Source organism: Coenobita brevimanus, chromosome 54 (assembly GCF_032717465.1).
Source record: "Coenobita brevimanus isolate Jiangsu-jjx chromosome 54, ASM3271746v2, whole genome shotgun sequence".
NCBI lineage: Eukaryota > Metazoa > Arthropoda > Malacostraca > Decapoda > Coenobitidae > Coenobita > Coenobita brevimanus.
This window is the reverse complement of record NC_137007.1, coordinates 22,043,752-22,054,104: the sequence shown is the minus strand read 5'-3', so window position 1 is coordinate 22,054,104 and position 10,353 is coordinate 22,043,752. Positions and strand designations below refer to the sequence as shown.

Genomic DNA, 10,353 nt, shown 5'->3' with positions numbered 1-10,353 from the left:
TACCTGCGCCTTTCTTGCCTTGAATCCTGCACTACGACCAGCCTGAAAAGTGGATGTACTGGATGATGTAGGACTCATATTCTAGAGCCCTGGCTAGTGCTTCTTGCATGCTTCTTGGTTGTGCCTGCTTCACTTGCGCTATCAGCTCTGCACTGTCAAGAGCATCAATGAACTGGTCCCTCAGAAGAATAGCCAACAGGTTAGGTGCTGCTCCAGGGTATGCCGTGTATACCATACTGTATAGGTCATGAGCAAGCTGCTGTAGGGATTCGCCTTGAGCCCGTACACGGCTCCGAAATCTTGCTCTGTAAGCCTCAGTCTGGTCTGGTACATGGTCCCATACCAGCACTCCTGTGGGAAATATTTTCCCTCAGAGCAGTTGCGCTCTCTACTTTTAAAATAGTCGTCCCTGGTTAGAGAGCAGAGGAAAACCTGAGATCGTTAATACCTATTCAAGCGGTTTTGTAGCAGCCGTGGCTCCGAAGGGTCGGAGGATCGAATCCGCCCAAGGGTCATTGGTAGACATCAGGAAGGTCATCCGGTCATAAAATGCTACACGCTCCAGTCCAAAAGTCCTCTACCCAGGGGCAACGCCTTAGCCTTTCGGGGATACCTGGGGCAAAACCAATTTTTTTTTTTTTTTTTTTTTATAACCCAGAAATTACTTTCTCTTTAATAATTCTTATTATTAATAAATTAAGTGCTACTGCGTCTAACCCTCATGGACAGTTATCTTGTAAATACATGTAATTACTTAGAAAGTTCCATTGACCTAAACTGCATCTGCACGTTAGACTATATGTCCTGAGGATAAAAAGGCCCTTAGATAAAAAGCAGGTGTAGGTTTAACATATTTACATAGTTAAAGGGAATATTTGGTTTGGCTTTAGTTTAATTAAACCTAAGATTAATTAGTTAGATTCACCCTATATATATATCAAGATGTAACCTAACTGTATTTAGCATTGTAATTAATTAATAGTTGGCACCTTCAAATCCTATGAGGGAGAAAGAAGCTTGCCATGTTGCTCACTCTGCTCCTAGAACTCGTTGAATTAGCACGCTGTAAATACGCACCTTAAGGACGCTTGACAGCCCAAGTAACCGACATAAACGCCAGGCTCGACATCATCTGCTGTCCAACTCTTTACCGCCTGGGGGAGGCGGTGGCTGAATCGGTAGAGAGGCGGCCTGCAGTCCTGATGGACCCAGGTTCGATTCCCGGCTGGGGCAGGGAACAGTTTAAGGATTTGAATTTCATAAAAGCACACTTTCCTGATCTACCAGATGACCCGCCGACATGTCATAAAAGTACCCCCGCTAATACCAATACACCAGTCCTGTATGAGACAGCCCTAGCATGTATTCAATATGGACGGTGGGTGTTAGCGCCGAAGTGGTGACATGTGGAGGTGTAGGAGGACTGCTGGGCCTTGGGATAGGCTACTGCCCTCGAGATATAGGCCCTGAAGCCTTTGCCCAGAGTTGGACCAAAAAAAAAAAAAAAAAAAAAAAAAAAAAAATCTCTCTATCTATAGCCGGATGCCTTAATCCCCAAAAGGGTGGCTGCAGACAAAACACTTCCAAGTCACTCTGTCATCCACCATTTGACTGCCCTCCCCCCAACTCACTCCCCCCTCCCTCTCCCTCCCTCCACCTCACCTACGTACACCCTCTTTGTCAGTCTTTTATTCTCCATTCTCTCCACATGTCCAAACCACCTCAGTGTATTTTTCCTAATCTCATCCACATCCACCCCACAACGTTCCTTCACATCTTCATTTGTCAACCTGTCTCTCCATGTCACTCCACATGCTCCTCTCAAATATCTCATTTCCACTGCTCTCACTCTTGACTTGTTCCCCTCTTGCAAGGTCCACGCCTCGCTTCCATACGTCAGGGTAGGGATCACAATACTGTACTATCATTCAGTGACTTCTTAACTTCCATACTCTCCTCACTGTTTCTCATCACTGCTTTCAGTTAACCAACAACCTTCCTTCCCTGCTGTACCCTTTCACTCACTTCATCCCCCAAAGTTCCTTCCTTACTCATCACACTACCCAAGTACTGTACTTGAATGCACTCACATTCTCCATATCCTCACCATCCAACCTCACTGTACATTCTGTGACTTCATTCCTCTCAAACACCATAACTTTACTCTTGTTTACATTAACTTTCAGATTCCTCTTCCTACACACTGTCCCAAATTCATTCACCAAATCTTGCAACTCCCATTCATCTTTACTCAACAATACTGTATCATCAGCAAACAGCAACACCGGAATCTTCCAAATCTCACCCTCATTCATTAGAGCCACCCCTACATCCACTGCCCTACCTTGCACCTCCTTTACAACCCCATCCATATATATATTAAACAGCCATGGAGACATCACACAACCTTGTTTCAGTCCCACATTGAGATCAAAGAACTCACTTAGCTCACCATCCACTTGCACCGTAGCCCTAGCTCCTTCGTACATACTCTTCACAGCACTCAACAATTTCCTCTCCACTCCATATATTCTTAATACCTTCCACATACTTTGCCTATCTATAATTGTCATAAGCTTTCTCCAAGCCCATGAAGGCAGCAAACACTTTCTTTCCCTCCTCTAGATACTTCTTCACTAAACATCTTAGAACAAATATCTGATCTACACACCCTTTTCCCTTCCTAAATCCCCCTTGTTCTTCTCCAACTAGCTCCTCAGTCATATGCCTAACCCTATCAATGAGTATTCTACCATATATTTTTCCAGTCACACTAAGAAGGTATATACCCCTGTGGTTACCACATACTTCTCTCTCCCCTTTTCCTTTGTATAAAGGAACAGTTATACCTGATTTCCAATCCTCTGGAACCCTTCCCTCTTCCCAAGCCAATCTACACAACTTCCATATCTACTCCACAACAATCTCACCCCTATACCTCAGCATTTCACCACACACTCTATCAATTCCTGGGGCCTTTCCCATCTTAATCTTCATTGCTTCCACTTTTGCCCTACTGATCTCTTCCTCCTTCCTCTCATCTCTTCTTCTCCCAGCCATTCCCCAACCACATACTCACACTGCTCTCACTCTCTACATTTAACAAATCCTCAAAGTGCTTCTTCCATGTCCTCAATTTCTCTCTCTTTTCCACCATAAATCTATTATTCCCATCTTCACTCCCCTACTATTTCCCCTTTTACACTGCCTTACTTTCTTTACCTCCTTCCAAAACAATTTTTTACTCTCTCTCCATTTCACACTCAGATTCCTCCCAAATTCTTCATCCACTTTCTCCTTACTCTCCTTTACCAGTCTTGTCACCTCCCTTCTCCTGCTCACATATACCTCTCTCTTCTCTCTCTCATCTTCTCCCTACCTCTACTCGCTAGCTATTCATTATATGCCTTCTTCTTTTGTTCCACAGCTCATTTCACCTCATCATTCCACCATGCTGTCCCTTGCACACCCCTGCATCTCCTCCTCACTCCACAAACCACCTCACACGCTGCGCCTATCTCTTCCGTGAATATCTTACATACGTCTTCCACCCCTTCCATCTGCTGTAACTCATACCTTCCCAATCATTCTTCCATTATGCTCATATACTCTGCTATTTTCTCACTGTCTTGCAACTTTTTCACTCTTCTCACAGGAGCTGTTTCCTCCTATCTTCCCTTTCGTCTCTTCACCCATTTTCTTTGCAGCTTTACCTTGGCCATCACTAAGTGATGGGTGGATGACTCCATTCCCCCACCCTCTCTACACTCTTGCATCCGACACTTGTCTTCTCATTCGCTCATCCACACACACGTAGTCTATCATTGCCTTTCGTTCAACAAGTTCACCATCCATCCTCCTCATTACTCTCCATGTATACCTGTGGATCATCTTATGCCGAAAGTAGGCGTTAGCTATTGCCAACCCCTTACCAACACAGATGTCCACCAAAGCACTACCATTCCCATCTACTTCAGCTGACACACCCACTGACCAACCACTCCATCCACTCGTACATTCCTAACTTTGCCATTCATGTCTCCAATCAAAAACACTCTCTCGCTCCTCTCAAATTTGTCCATACATGCTTCTACACTCACCCAAAACTCATCTTTCACTCTTGCCACTCAGTCCTCTGTCAGCGCATTCGCACATACAGTCGCCCATGCTTGTATACCTACTTTCATCCTCACCCATACAATCCTTGCATCCACTGTTCCATACTCTCTTATATTCTTCTTCCACTTCTTGCATATCATCAGACATACTCCCACTCTTGCCCTCTCATTCTCATTAACTCCCGCACATATACCTAAACCATATTCCCACTCTCACCCTTTCACATGACCATTTAGTTTGTCAATCCACGTATATCCACTCTTGCATCCTCAAGCACCTGAACAATCTTTCTCTCTTTCACTTCATCATTCACTTCTCTCACATTCCATGTCCCCACCATCAGAATGTCCTTTGTCCGTTCCTTAGTTGTCAACGTATGGTCCGTCCTGGTCCGAGGTGCTTTATTTGCTTGTTTAGTTAGTTCATTTTACGAGGTGGGGCACTAACCCACCACCAACCCTTGTAGTCGCCTCGTACAACAACCAGGGATACTGGGGGAGTATTCTTGAAATCCCCCTACCCCCAGGGGGGCTGAGTAACCTCTACGAATTGGCCAATTCTATGGGGAATTAGCTAGGAGATAGGAGATAGGAGAATAATAACTAGGTGAGTTGGAATATCAGTTACACCTGATCCTCCTAAGAGACTTACGTGAATTTACTTAAGGTTTTCTTAGATTAAAACACATCAGACAAAGGAGTGTATAAGAATTTTCTGATGCATCTTTGGTGTCTCGAGTGAGGATACTGACTTGAATAAATAAAATTTCTGACATTTTGGATAGCAGATGTGTGCAGAAGCATTGAATGTTTTTAAGGTTGTGTAAATTGGGCATAGCCTACTACCACGTTCTACTACCACGTTCGGTACAAGTGGATGATGTGGAAATATGTATATAATGAGCTCCGGGTGGAAGGGCAAGTTCCTTTTCCGATGATGAGAGGCTAAATGCCGTATTAGTTTGGGAGCATGACCATACTATCCTTTTCCTGGGAAGAAATTATATCAATGAAGAGGTGGAAGTTAATGAAGTTGTGGAAAACATTCTTGCCGTGGTAGGAGCCATAGAAGGTTCATGTAAATCCTTGGTAGCCATAACCTTTCTTGAGCCTAGAAACCTACCATATGGCTCTCCAGTTTGCTATGGTACATATAAATTAATTAGTAGAGCTGTGAACAGGAAGTTGCAACAAATTAGGAAGGGGAGGGATTACATCCTCTTTAATGCCAAGCCTTTCCAAACAACATTGAAAGCAGATGGCATACACTGGAACTGTCATGGCAGAGAAGTGGTTCTGCAGAAATTTATATATTATATATAGAACTCAAGAAAGGACAGTTCTATGCTATACAAGGTATGGGTGGGCCTATGGTATACTAGGAGATAAATATTTTGAGCTTGGGGAATATGAGTATTTTAGAAATTGAGTGTGGGGATAAAATATAACCCTAGACGTTTAACAACCCATGGGGGATAGCCTTTATATTGCGGACCTAATCCTTACACTCTTCAAAATTTAAATAATTAGATAATTACTGAGCTGGGGTAAATATGTGGTTGAAATTAATGGTTAAATTATTAAATTAGAAATCAGTCAACATGTCTAGTTTCCTTGTTGCAGAGATCTTCTAGTAGTAAGGCAGGATGGGTAACAAGAGCCATAAATGATAGCAAACAATCATTAGATGAAATACCTCTGTCCAGGGAGAAATTAAATAGTCTCCTGAATATACTTAAAGACTGATGGACTAAGTATGAAGATTATATATATTTAGAAGCGGCCATAGTAAGAGCTGATGATAAGGATCTCTTAGAGTCAGAGACTGCAAAATTTGAACGTAAATTAGAAGAATATTTGACCATAGTGAAGTTACTAGAGTCAAATTTGGCAGAGACTGCCGCGGAAATACAAGTTGTGGAACAGCGGAGTAAAGTTGTTCATTCATTTATTGCCAGACGCCATGTATCCCAAACGGGGTGACCAAGGGCTTAGAGTTAATAAGTGTTCCCTGGCGGTCACCCATCCAAGTACTAACCAGACCCAACGTTGCTTAACTTCGCTGATCGGACGGGAAGCGGTGTACTCAACGTGGTACTACCACAAATTACGCTTGATGGGGAGCAAAATTGGAAATCCTTTTGGGACCAGTTCAGATACTTAGTTCATGATAGAACAGATCTCCCTAATGTGAGCAAACTCACATATCTGTTGGGACAGCTCAAGGGAATGCCTTGTAAGCTGATAAAAGAATTACCAGTGGAAGAAAACAGTTATGGGGTGGCCTTGACTATCCTTAGACAAAACTATGAATACAGGAAGCAAATTATCACCCAATTACTGAAGGCTGTAATTGAATTACCCATACCTAAACACGATTTTGATTCCTTGCAAAATTTTAGAAATGCAATGAGTTGTAATTTAAAGGCCTTAGATACTTACGAAGATATTAAGGCATCAGATTGGGTGCTTTCAAGAATTGTGTCCTTAAAGCTTCTACCAAAAACCAAGGATGCCTTGTATGGTAGGTACTAAAAGGATAATTTCTCCTGTGAAGAGATTGAGGAAGGCTTGATGCAACTCTGTAAACATTTGCAAGGAATAAAACAGAAGACTGAAATAAAGTAAAACCCGCCAACCAGCTGGTTGGGAAACCTAAGTCAGAAATGGCTAAGTATGTGCCTAAAGAAGAGGTAGGTACTTTCCTTAGCTCTTTAAAAGCCGAGGATAAAATATTAAAGACAAGGAATAGACAAGCTGATGAAATTAAGGAAGTAAAACATTCCATGGTAAGGGACAGGAAAGTTTGTGCATTTTGTGCTGAGCAACATTCCAGTGCACCTCGTCAACATTATCCTGATTATGCTTCTAGGGTAGGAAAGCTTCAGGAACTGAGATGTTGTATAATCTGTATGAATTCCGAATACACTTCCGCGGACTGCAAGACAAAATTAAATCTTTGTTTAACCCTAAAACGCGGCCATGGACAGCCGACCCCCCCCGTGTGGCAAGTTGGATCGCGGTCTGAGTACCTGTAGGAAAATATTAGCCAAATATCAGAGATTAACCCTAGAACATTATACTTGGTATGGCAGATAGTACTTACATTCAGCTTTCTCCAGAGACAGGTGTTGAGCCTTCATGGACTACCCAAGGACTTGTGGAGACTTGCAAAGTTGGGTAACAAAATCTTCACTTTCACACCTTCAGCAACCCGGTTTCCCCTCTACCACAGCCTCATTCTGTCACAGTAAACTTTATACTGCAACGTACAGGTAGTTTGGAATCCGTATTTGTACAATAAGCACTGAAAATAAGGCTACAATCAACAGATCGTATGGCCGACATGCAGCGCGGCAGCGGTCTTCCCGCCACTCAACAAACATTTCCATTTTCACAGCTAAAAACACGTTTACTACATTATTTTCAATCATAGTACTTCCCAAAAGGCCACCGCGGCGCGCTTTTATTCTGTCTTACGCCCGTCACTTTATCCTCGTTCCTGTCGGCCGCTCGCACTGACTCGGAAGAGCTAGAACTCGCCATGTTGTCACTTTGAAAGCCTGCGGTAAACTGATGCTAAACAGGGGAAAACCGCGCGAAAAAAAGCTAGTGTGACAACTGGTTAGCATAAACTGCTTGTGAGAGGAGAGCGCAGATTTACAGTTCTGAGCAGTCAGTGCGCTGCCATATATCACAGCCAGGCTGGCCGGGCCGTGGGGGGGGGGGGAACGCGATACTTGGCAACAACGGAGGTCAGTAGTACAAAGGTCAAGTATGCTAATTGTAGCTAAAGGGTGGCGGTACTGATAGACAATACCAGCTGGAACATCCTTGCCCGCGTTTATTCAAAATTAACTCAAATCGCAAACGTGATGATCCGCCGTTATGTCCTTTTTGGCAATCGACGATCTGCGTTTAAAGGGTTAAATGTAAAAGGGATGAACATCATAGTGCTCTATGCCCAAGGATGAAAAATGAAGTTCCTACACCTGCAAGTGTCAATATGACAATTGCTAAAGGGAATACTCCAGCACTAATACCAGCTGCAGTTCCAATAGCAGATGTGAAGGTAGTGATTGAGAATAGAAACCTATTAGCATGTACTCTTTTTGATACGGGTGCTAAGAAAACCTTCATTTCTGCTGACATTGTGGAGAAATTAAAGTTACCTGTTACTGGCAAGGTAAATCTAGCCATTACAGGATTCTTAACTACAAAGGATGCTCAGTCTTTTGATTTAGTTAGACCTGAAATACAACTAGGCAGATATAAGTGCCGTATAACAGCAGCTGTACTGGATAACATGGAGACAAGTATATATATATATAGAAGGACTGAAGGAAACCTCTGATCATCTACAAAGCTCAGGGATAAATTTGGCTAAACGAAATGTAGAATCAGATACTGTGGTCCCATAAAAATGATAATTGGTTCTGATTACTGTGGGAGATTCCTACATAGGACTTTCAAGAAAAATAAAGTACAGTTGTTCAAGAGTCCAGGAGGTACGGTAACCTTTTTATGGGTCGGTTACCTTTTCCAAAACAAGTTAAAGGAGAGGCCAAACTAGTAGACTCAGTCTTTGTTACCCCCACACAGTCATTAATGGTAGATAAAATAGGTGCAGAACTAGAACCTACTCAGATAAATGACTTGGATGAAAATATTGAACCTGTACACAAATTGTGGGACCTGACAGTGTAGGAATGCACTCTGAGGAACCAACCCCTGAAGACAAAATAACTTTGGATTTGTATAACCAGTCTGTGGAACTTAAGGATGGACAGTATTGGGTAGGATTACCATGGAAACTAAACCATTCAGAGTTACCAACAAATTACCAAGCAGCTAAGGCTCAGTTAAATTCTCTTCTAAGAAAGTTGAGAGATAAACCAGAACATCTAACCCTATATGGTAATATTATAAAGGATCAGTTGAAGAATAAATTTATAGAAGAGGTTGAATTCCCTGTTAACCACAAAGAAGGACATTATTTGCCACATCATGCTGTAAGCAAGGATTCAGTAACTACTCCCATAAGGATAGTTTTCAATTGTAGCAGTAAAGCGTCCAAGGGATCAGCTAGCTTGAACGATTGCTTATACTCTGGACCTACACTAACAGAGAAGCTAGGGAATGTGTTACTAATAATTAGAGAAAAACCTTATGCTAATACAGCAGACATTAGTAAGGCTTTTCTCAGAATAGGACTGAGAGAGGAGAATAGGAAATTTACAAAATTCCTCTGGCCTCAAGATCCTCAAAAGGAGGATAGTCCATTGAAAACTTACTGTCTCCGATCGGTGCTCTTTGGCTCTTGTTTTAGTCTTTTCCTACTTTGCAACACTTTAACCCCTTAACCGCGGGGCGTCACTTGCGTGATGCTCGGGAGCAAGGGATCATACTGCGGGGCATCACTTTTGTGATTCTGTGTTATTTTGAATTCACTCGGGCTTTCAACTGGTGGCTTGTATCATCTATCAGTACTACCAGCGTCCAGCTATACTCAGTTCTGCGAATGTCATCTGTACTCCCATCCACTGTTGACAATTTAGCCATTTTCCCCTATCCTTGACTCTCCTCCTTATCTCCCCTCCATTACCCTCTCCTCCCACCTGCCCAGCTGCACTGTGCTACGCAAATCCTGGATGGATTTTTCCACTCATTTTATCCATTGAAATGTGTCCTATGCCCTATTCTTATACAAAATAATATATCAAAGAAAGAGAAAAGGTAATTGATCTGGATTGGGCTAATTATCACCTGGCAACACCCCACATGCACTTGTTTGCTAATTTTCCCTGTTTATTTCCCCTTGAAATATGCTGTATGACCTATTTTCGTAATAAAAATATATATAAGAAAGGAGGGGAGAAAGTGATATTTACATTCACCTGGAACTAACTAAGTTATTATGTATTGTCTACATTTGCTGCCAATCATTTCATAGCATATAAATTAGCAGCTGTCACCACTCTGACATTGTCAACCCTTCCCTGCCCATAATACGCCACATCATTCAGTTTACTGTCGTCTTTCAAGGTGGAACCACGTCGGATTCGCGCCTGTCCAACTTTAGCCCCTTGCAAGGGACCTGTGGCCTCTACCCATACTAAACCTCGTGTGGGAAGGGGTAAAGGGCTAAGTGACTGCTGTGGAACATGAACTGGCTATTTTATCACTGATAATGATGGAAAGTGACTACGATCTTTCTGGTGACTCTAAAACAGTG

At 42.6% G+C, this 10,353-nt stretch overlaps 1 pseudogene; it reads right to left on the bottom strand.

Moving 5' to 3' along the window:
- Positions 1-6,106: 6,106 nt before the first annotated feature.
- LOC145401123 (5S ribosomal RNA) lies at positions 6,107-6,226 on the bottom strand (annotated as a pseudogene).
- Between the last annotated feature and the right edge of the window lie 4,127 nt (positions 6,227-10,353).